The following is a 10,096-nucleotide window of genomic DNA, read 5'->3' as shown; positions in this document are numbered from 1 at the left end:
TATCATTTTCATTCTATTTTTATCTTTGGTATAAATTCCTAATTTCCAAAACTCTATCCTATTAAAAGAAGTTAGTCATCTGAAAAAAAATTACTTTTCACTAGAGTAGATCCTTATGAAGCTATGAGTTGTCAAAATCTTTAATCAAATCGGGGTATAGAAATAGGTCATCCTGACCTTCGGTCCGTTTAGGGATAGGAAATAATGGTACCTCCGAATATGTTTGAAGATATACGACTGGATACTAATTAAATATAAACCACAGTGCCTTTCGCTCTCCGAAAAGGCGAAAACACGTTTCATTTTGTTTTGAATTTTGCCTGGATAATTTTGTATCATTTATTTGCATTATATAATCTACAGCTGCTATTTTCCTGACAAGGTCAAAGAGGACTCGGTGTGTATGCCTATGTAAGTCGAATCCGATCAAACCAGCGCTCCTACTACATGCTACAAACACTAATAAACATAATGTCATGGTTATTTGGTGACAGAAATATGTACCGAACCCTGTGGACATGCAACAATAAAAAGGACTATTTCTTGCATATTTTGCCAAACTTTACAAACAACACAACAATCTACGAGTCAACAGTGATATTTAAGGTTAGGACGGATGCATAGACACTTTATATCAACTAAGTCATTTTCAAACACACCTAAGAAGTGATATATAGGTATACAAAAATCACTAGTTTAAACAGGGTCTTAAACCTTAAGTTAGTTCGCAATATCACCTTTTTTACTGAACTTACATTGTTGTAGGAGCCAGGAGCAAGTTTGTGCTGGTGCGCTCGAGAGATGAGGCAAAAAGAGGGAAGATAACTCGTTTGGGGAAGACAAGTACAGAGTACGGGGTCCTCTGTGGACCAGAAAAATAATAAAGTTCTCTCATAAACACTAAGGGAGCATTAAGTAAAGGATGTGAAGATACTGATAAGATTGAAAAACGTGTAAATAAGTTTGTTAGTTCAAGTTTGTTGTGTTTAAGTACAAGTGTTGACAGTTTTTAAATTTGTTTAAAGAATTCAAAAGCAGATTTATATGTGGAAATCAGCCGCCAGACGTTATAACTATAACGGAAGTGCTCCATAAAAATGTGCGCTACAGTATTGATAAATCCGAATTACAGATACCAGGATATGAAATGTTTCCTAGTAAATGTCCATAAAATTGTAAAAGAGGTGTTGCGTGTTATGTATGTCTCAAACCGACTAATTACTGTTGAGGAAGCGTGTAGGTAAAGATATGCCTGAAGGGGAATGAGTCACTATTGTTTGGATGCATATAAAAGTCCATTGTCAGATGGTTATAATTTATAGGATCTGAACAAGTTGTTGTCAAATGCGTGTAATAAATCTTTCTCGCACCTAGCAATAACATATGATTTTGATTTTCCTGATATAAACTGAAATTCAAAGGACGATGCCAGTTCTAAATTCTTGGAATGTATAAGAGATAAATACTTGTATCAGGCTGTTGATCAACATACTCAGTGAAGTTTTCGCGTTCATAATAAGGCGTCAAACACAGGGGCTCTCGCTTTTTGCCAAACCACGGGCGCTCGCTTGATTGATTTTTCCTTATTTTGTGCGTGAAACAATGTAATAGATGTAAAGTTCTAGAATCCATCATAAGAGAACATATAACTAAATTCATGAGGATAAATAACTACTTCTCGGATAAGCAATATGGTTTTATATCAGGGCGATCAACATATTTACAGCTACTTGAAGTACTCGATAAATGGACTGAAGCTATGGATAAAGGACACGTAATAGATTGTATTTATATGGATTACCAGAAGGCTTTCGATACGGTTCCTCATAACAGATTAATCAACAAACTACATTCTTATAATTTTTGCCAATCAAATAATCTCTAGGATTTCGTCATTCTTAATAAGTCGACAGGAAAAAGGATCGGTAAACGGCGTAGATTCCGAATGGACCAACGTAACATCAGGAGTTCCACAAGATTCTGTACTAGGCCCTTTAATGTTTCTTATTAACGTGAATGACCTCCCTGAAACAGTAGACTCGGATATGTTCTTATTTGCTGATGATACTAAGATATTTCGAATAATTGAAAGTAATCAAGAAAGCCTAGATCTTCAGAAAGACCTTGACATTTGTGTAAGTGGAGCGACACCTGGCTGCTAAAATGAGGATAGGCAGAAGACGTGGCAGGAACCACAATGAAACTGAACAATTTTATCATCTCAACGGAAACAACATGCAGAAAACCATCCAGGAAAATGACATAGGAGTAACTATAGACTCGGAATTAACTTTGGATGAACACATATCAGAAAAAGTTAAGAAAGCAAATTCTATGTTCGCACTTCTCAGAAGAACTTTCCAGTTTATGGATAAAGAGTTATTTATTCCCCTATACAAATGTTTAGTAAGATACCAGCTCGATTATGCCAGGCCTGTGTGGGTACACATCTAAAATACATATTGAAAAAATAGATTGTGTTCAAAGAAGAGCAACTAGATGTCTCCCAGAAATGAAAACATGACCTACCAAGACAGGTTGAAGAAACTAAATTTACCAACGCTAGCCTTCAGGAGAATCAGGGGAGATATGATCGAACTATATAAGATAACAAGTCATTTCTACGATAAAGAATGTTTCAATGCCATGTTACTTTGGAAAGATGCATCAGACCGCAATAGTTCTAGAGGACATACGAAAGAACTATTTATTAAGAACTGTAAATATTTGGAATGAACTGCCAGAACATGTTGTATCAGCAATTAATGTAAATTCGTATAAGAATAAGTTGGATAATCACTGGAAGAATCAGGAACATTTTTTCAATTACGAAGCAACAATATCATAATATCACAATTTTGTATGATGTGGACAGATTATAAATGCATTTATGACTTATGTAATATGTATCTACGAGTCTGGTATAGAGGACTCATGATTGTCCTGAACCAGAATAAATCTTATCTTAATATTATCTTATCTTATGTATGTGTGAACATTGGTGTTAGTCGTGAGGAAAATGAAGCCGTAAAAGACAATGATTTGTGATAATATAGGTAATATGGTACATGTATATGTCATTAAAAACTGCACGTTGTTTCCGTAATTGAACTATTCTTTATTTAGTATTTTAAAGGTACATAATTTTGTTCGTTACTAGATTTACATGGCTAGTAAAAATGGAAGTTGTTCCTTTGGCTGTATAGGCCAAAAAAGACAATATATCATAAATCGCCAAATTCAAGGAACAGGTAACAACAGAAATATAATTACATGTATAATACACATTGTTTACCTGAAGTTAAAAATACTAGTTAGGATACATGTTTTGCTCTCGTGTCATCGGACAATTCTTTAGCACCATACATGTACATGTTTGCACAATGATATATGTGCTGATTGAATCTGACTTAGGTTTTAAGTTTTAGCGTGACCGTACTTAGCATTTTAGCACAAAATCAGGTAAGTGAGTGGTTATTTGTTTGTTTGATTAATTAAAGATGCTCCACCGCTGACAAATGGTATTTTTTCACTATCAAAAACAGGAGCAGACGATTTAGCATTTTTGTTCAGTTACAAAAGTTACTTACTTTACACTATTACCACCATTGAAAAGTTTGAGCTTTTAATTTTACTTCAAGTTAAAAATATTAAAAATAATTAATTGCATCCCGAAAAAAATCTGTGGCACTATGTCCTATATGGAATAAAGTACTGTTTGTGCATGCACTGAAAGTAAAATACATTTTTTTTTGTTAATTAGACATAAATGTACACGATTAAACACCAATTAATGTTCAAATGATGAGTATCATTTATGCTCTGTCGGCGGTGGAGCATCTTTAACGTCCTATTAACAGCCAGGGTCATGTAAGGACGGCCTCCATGTATTAGATGTGTTGCGTGTATGTGTGCGAGGTTCGTGTTTTGGTCTTTTCCGCTACAACAGTAGCTACCCACCCGGTCACATTATACTGACAAGAAGCGAAACAGTCGTCCCAATCCCTGTATCATAATGCTGAGCGTTAAGCAGGAGTAGAAACTACCACTTTTAAAAACTATGGTGTGTCTCGGCCAGGTCTTGCATGAGACAGAACCCAGAGCTTCCTCACAGGGGCGAGCGCTCAACTAAAGACTGAAAGTGAGGTGGTGTCATGGGAGACGTTAGGAAGAAGAAAGAGATAAGATCCTAAATTTAGTGTATTGCTAGAAAAGACTGCGGAACAAGGTAGTAATTCTGACCTTGTATATTGTCTGTCCCTTTATCAAACATAAAATAAACGCCGTTAGATGATATAAAATCAACTGTAAATAATATAGAAAGAAAACAAGTATTACAATAAAGTTTGACATAATAAACCCTTTGGCGAGCAGAGGCCAAAGACGGAATCTAGCGATATTTAGCCACGATACAGTGGAAACAACTGAAATGATCGAGATGTTTGAAATGCTCAATGTAACAAAAAGTCGCCCTAGATTTCAGTGTACTGATTCAGATTTATTAAAAGTCGAATCCATGAGATTGACATAAGTAAATGGAAGAGAACATTTTAGTCAATATTCCAAGCCCCGAGTTTGAAAAACAAGCGCCCGGTTTTGATGCGACAGCCCAGGCTAAAACATGTACCAGTGTGATTAACCCTCGTTTCTATTTATTCTTGCGATGTACCAAGCCCCTGTGGTCTCGGTTATGTACTATATCTCATATATCTATGCACGGACTCGCGCACGTGCTCCAAACAGGTAAGTAACCCGTGCTCGTTGTGCGTTGTAATGCTGTAGGTTTACGAGTGGTGGCTGGGATCAGGAGTTTGTGTACAAGCACCCAGGTATGTGGTTTTGGATATATTATTCTATACATATTTATGTACATTTAATTTATTGGTAGAGTCAGACCATAAATCATATGATCACTAGTTCGATATACTTCATTCTGGGTTGTATTCGACGGAGTTACCTAAACGATAATGATGGCCAACATTAGCCGCAATATTGTAGCTCAAAAGACTTTTGGACAGATAATGTTGACGTCTAAATAGAGCTACAATTGGCGCCTATTACTGCTAATGGAGCAAAGCAATGATTATGCAAACCATTATTGTGTTACATGAACGAACAACAGAAATGAGAAACCAGCAGCTAAATTCAAAACACAATTTAATTATATATACAATATTATACAGAGATGGTTTACAATATCTAAAGTAATTGGTGGTGGTACAAGAGTAATACGATGATTTAAAGTGTTACTTATCTGTATGTGAATGTCCTGGTATAATCCTTGATCCTTCCAGGTTTCAAATTAACAATAATCACAAATCCACAAGGAAAATGAATGTCCACAGATAATTTGTAAAGTTCCAGGCAATATGAATAAATCCACACAAAGTGTTGTAATAATCCACAGATAAAGTCACAATAGCTCTCCCAATAGAATCTTATATGGCGCTGTACAATTCTTGATATGTCTTATTACAGGTCTCATTACAGTTCTCATTACAGTTCTAATTAGTTTTGGACAGTTGGAGTATATATAGCTAAACCCTAGTTCAAGAATATTGGAGAACCTTCTACTTCTAGAAATATCTAACTAAAAACAGTAAACAAATAAACACACAGAACTTTCTGGAAATAGATCATTCTAGATCTCTACTTTAATCAACATGTTTACAAACATATTTGTTTATACATGATAATATTCTAGCAAGTTCTATAACCTAGATATGACCTTTATAGGATGTATTGATAATAAAGCTATAGGAGTTATCTCCCTTATCTCATAACTACATGTATTTAGTGTCATACATAAACAATTGAAATGTGTAAAAGCGTTTTATTATACTTGTTTTATATCTTTTACCTACTAGGCAATGAAACTGAACCGTGTGACATATCAAATTCTCAGCGAGACATTATTTTTTACATATACATATGAAGGTCTTTCTGAAGGGAATTTATACGGCAAGTCTACAAATTGTGATTTTCACGTCTTGTGAGCGGGACGGTAGATATTAAGAATGGTATTTATGTTTGTTTTGGACAAAATTAATATATAAATGCAGGTATAACAACAAAAAATAGTTTGAAAACTACAAAAAAGTATCGAAAATTGTGCCCGAGTGATTTTCCGAGAGGACTGCTGCAGTAGGACACATAGGCACCATTCCGTATCCGGCCACAGGCCGAAAGATATATAGTTGGCCGGGTACGTATATTCGTTCTAGGCCAACATAATCAGTATTAATTCTAAAATGAGCATGAAAATGATGTGGATACACGTGAGTACCAGAACCTATGTAAGGGAGTACACAGGGGCGTAGGAAGCGGGGGGGGGGGGGGGGCAAATATGTCTTTTTTGCCCTTTTTGACCATGTTAAGAACGCTTTAAAATCATCAAATTAATCGTAAAACTCGGAAAAATCCCCGAACCCCCCAAACTCAGCAATATCTCGAGCATTCGGCGCTCGCAAAATCATTAAAATACATATAGTAAAACTCATCTCAGCCATTCTAAATCGTGATATTTTTTTCCCGGGGGGGACCCCCAAACACCACAATTTCCGTATTCATCAACTTTCTGTTACTGTCTATAGATGTGTATAGGTTATGTGTTAATTAATCTCTTCATGTGGGCGGGGCGCCGGGGGGGGGGGGGGCATCTACGTTTCATCTTCTAATTCCTACGCCACCAGAGTCAATGTACGGGATTATATGTACGGGAGTACCAGAGTCTATGTACGGGAGTTATATCGGAGTCTATATCGGGTAGTACCCAGAGTCTATGTACGGGAGTATGTACAGAGTCTATGTACGGAGTACAGAGTCTATGTACGGTCGGGAGTGTATATCGGGAGTCTATGTACGGAAGTACCAGAGTCTATGTACGGGATTAACAGAGTCTATGTGCAGGAGTGGCGGGAGTGTATATCGGGAGTCTATGTACGGAAGTACCAGAGTCTATGTACGGGATTAACAGAGTCTATGTACGGGAAAGTACCAGAGTCTACGTGCTGGAGTGGCGGGAGTGTATATCGGGAGTCTATGTACGGGATTATATGTACGGTAGTAACAGAGTCTATGTACGGGAGTGGCGGGAGTGTATATCGGGAGTCTATGTACGGGAGTGTATATCGGGAGTCTATGTACGGGAGTACCAGAGTCTATGTACGGGATTAATAGAGTCTATGTATGGGATTAACAGAGTCTATGTACAGGAGTCTATATCGGGAGTCTATGTACGGGAGTCTATGTACGGGAGTACTGGAATCTATGTACAGGAGTACCAGAGTCTATATACGGGAGTACCAGAGTCTATGTACGGGAGTACCGGAGTCTATGTACGGGAGTACCAGCGTCTATGGTAGCTACACGAGGCAGTATATGGATTAATCAACATAAATTGCTCCTTGAAACACATTACACCTAACATGCACACAAATCTTTTAACTTAGATATACTGAAGCCGTTCTCGTAGTTTATATCTTGAAATGTTGACTTAACTTTAGCTGCCAGTTAGCGGCATGGTAAACTTATATTTTTTTATTGCAAGATTCGATCAGATATTATATCAACCTTCCTCTATTGGATCAAGTGGAACTTTCCATTGCAATCAATAATCAATCAATTATTTCATCCCTCAAATATTATAATTATTATTTACATAACAAAACTGATCAAAGTTCTGTATAAAAGGTTGTACAATTTGTCCTCCTATCACCCTCGATAATACTATGCTAGAAGGGGAATGAGTCTAGGATCTGAACAAGTTGTTGTCAAATGCGTGTAATAAATCTTTCTCGCACATAGCAATAACCGATGATTTTGATTTTCCTGATATAAACTGAAATTCAAAGGACGATGCCAGTTCTAAATTCTTGGAATGTATAAGAGATAAATACTTGTATCAGGCTGTTGATCAACTTACTCAGTGAAGTTTTCGCGTTCATAATAAGGCGTCAAACACAGGGGCTCTCGCTTTTTGCCAAACCACGGGCGCTCGCTTGATTGATTTTTCCTTATTTTGTGCGTGAAACAATGTAATAGATGTAAAGTTCTAGAATCCATCATAAGAGAACATATAACTAAATTCATGAGGATAAATAACTACTTCTCGGATAAGCAATATGGTTTTATATCAGGGCGATCAACATATTTACAGCTACTTGAAGTACTCGATAAATGGACTGAAGCTATGGATAAAGGACACGTAATAGATTGTATTTATATGGATTACCAGAAGGCTTTCGATACGGTTCCTCATAACAGATTAATCAACAAACTACATTCTTATAATTTTTGCCAATCAAATAATCTCTAGGATTTCGTCATTCTTAATAAGTCGACAGGAAAAAGGATCGGTAAACGGCGTAGATTCCGAATGGACCAACGTAACATCAGGAGTTCCACAAGGTTCTGTACTAGGCCCTTTAATGTTTCTTATTAACGTGAATGACCTCCCTGAAACAGTAGACTCGGATATGTTCTTATTTGCTGATGATACTAAGATATTTCGAATAATTGAAAGTAATCAAGAAAGCCTAGATCATCAGAAGAGGACCTTGACATTTGTGTAATGTGGGGAGCGGACACCTGGCTGCTAAAATGAGGATAGGCAGAGAAGACGATGGCAGTGAACCACAATGAAGACTGAACAATTTATATCATCTCAATACGGAAACAACATGCAGACAACCATCCATGTAAAATGACATAATGGAGTAACTATAGACTCGGAATTAACTTTTGATGAAACACATATCAGAAAAAGTTAAGAAAGCAAATTTCTATGTTCGCACTTCCTCAGAAGAACTTGTCCAGTTTATGGATAAAGAAGTGTATTTATTCCCCCGTATACAAATGTTTTAGTAAGATACCAGCTCGATTATGCCAGGCCTGTGTGGGTACACATCTAAAATACATATTGAAAAAATAGAGTGTGTTCAAAGAAGAGAAACTAGATGTCTCCCAGAAATGAAAACATGACCTACCAAGACAGGTTGAAGAAACTAAATTTACCAACGCTAGCCTTCAGGAGAATCAGGGGAGATATGATCGAACTATATAAGATAACAAGTCATTTCTACGATAAAGAATGTTTCAATGCCATATTACTTTGGAAAGATGCATCAGACCGCAATAGTACTAGAGGACATACGAAAGAACTATTTATTAAGAACTGTAAATATTTGGAATGAACTGCCAGAACATGTTGTATCAGCAATTAATGTAAATTCGTATAAGAATAAGTTGGATAATCACTGGAAGAATCAGGAACATTTTTTCAATTACGAAGCAACAATATCATAATATCACAATTTTGTATGATGTGGACAGATTATAAATGCATTTATGACTTATGTAATATGTATCTACGAGTCTGGTATAGAGGACTCATGATTGTCCTGAACCAGAATAAATCTTATCTTAATATTATCTTATCTTATGTATGTGTGAACATTGGTGTTAGTCGTGAGGAAAATGAAGCCGTAAAAGACAATGATTTGTGATAATATAGGTAATATGGTACATGTATATGTCATTAAAAACTGCACGTTGTTTCCGTTCTTTAAATATGAACTACTTTTTTCGTTACTAGATTTACATGGCAATTACAAATCGCCAAATTCAAGGAACAGGTAACAACATTATATTGTATAATACCATTGTTTACCTGAAGTTAAAAATACTAGGATACATGTTTTGCTCTCGTGTCATCGGACAATTCTTTAGCACCATACATGTACATGTTTGCACAATAATATATGTGCTGATTGAAACTGACTTAGGTTTTAAGTTTTAGCGTGACCGTACTTAGCATTTTAGCACAAAATCAGGTAAGTGAGTGGTTATTTGTTTGTTTGATTAATTAAAGATGCTCCACCGCTGACAAATGGTATTTTTTCACTATCAAAAACAGGAGCAGACGATTTAGCATTTTTCTTCAGTTACAAAAGTTACTTACTTTACACTATTACCACCATTGAAAAGTTTGAGCTTCTAATTTTACTTCAAGTTAAAAATATTAAAAATAATTAATTGCATCCCGAAAAAAATCTGTGGCACTATGTCCTATATGGAATAAAGTACTGTTTGTGCA

At 36.1% G+C, this 10,096-nt stretch overlaps 1 long non-coding RNA gene across 1 annotated transcript in view; it reads right to left on the bottom strand.

The window, feature by feature from the left end:
- Positions 1-10,096, bottom strand: part of LOC138332983 (uncharacterized) — a 323,160-nt gene that overhangs the window by 271,798 nt on the left and 41,266 nt on the right. The gene's annotated exons all lie outside the window — the stretch shown is intronic.

This window comes from Argopecten irradians, chromosome 10, assembly GCF_041381155.1.
Source record: "Argopecten irradians isolate NY chromosome 10, Ai_NY, whole genome shotgun sequence".
Lineage (NCBI taxonomy): Eukaryota > Metazoa > Mollusca > Bivalvia > Pectinida > Pectinidae > Argopecten > Argopecten irradians.
This window is presented reverse-complemented; position numbering and strand designations above follow the sequence as displayed.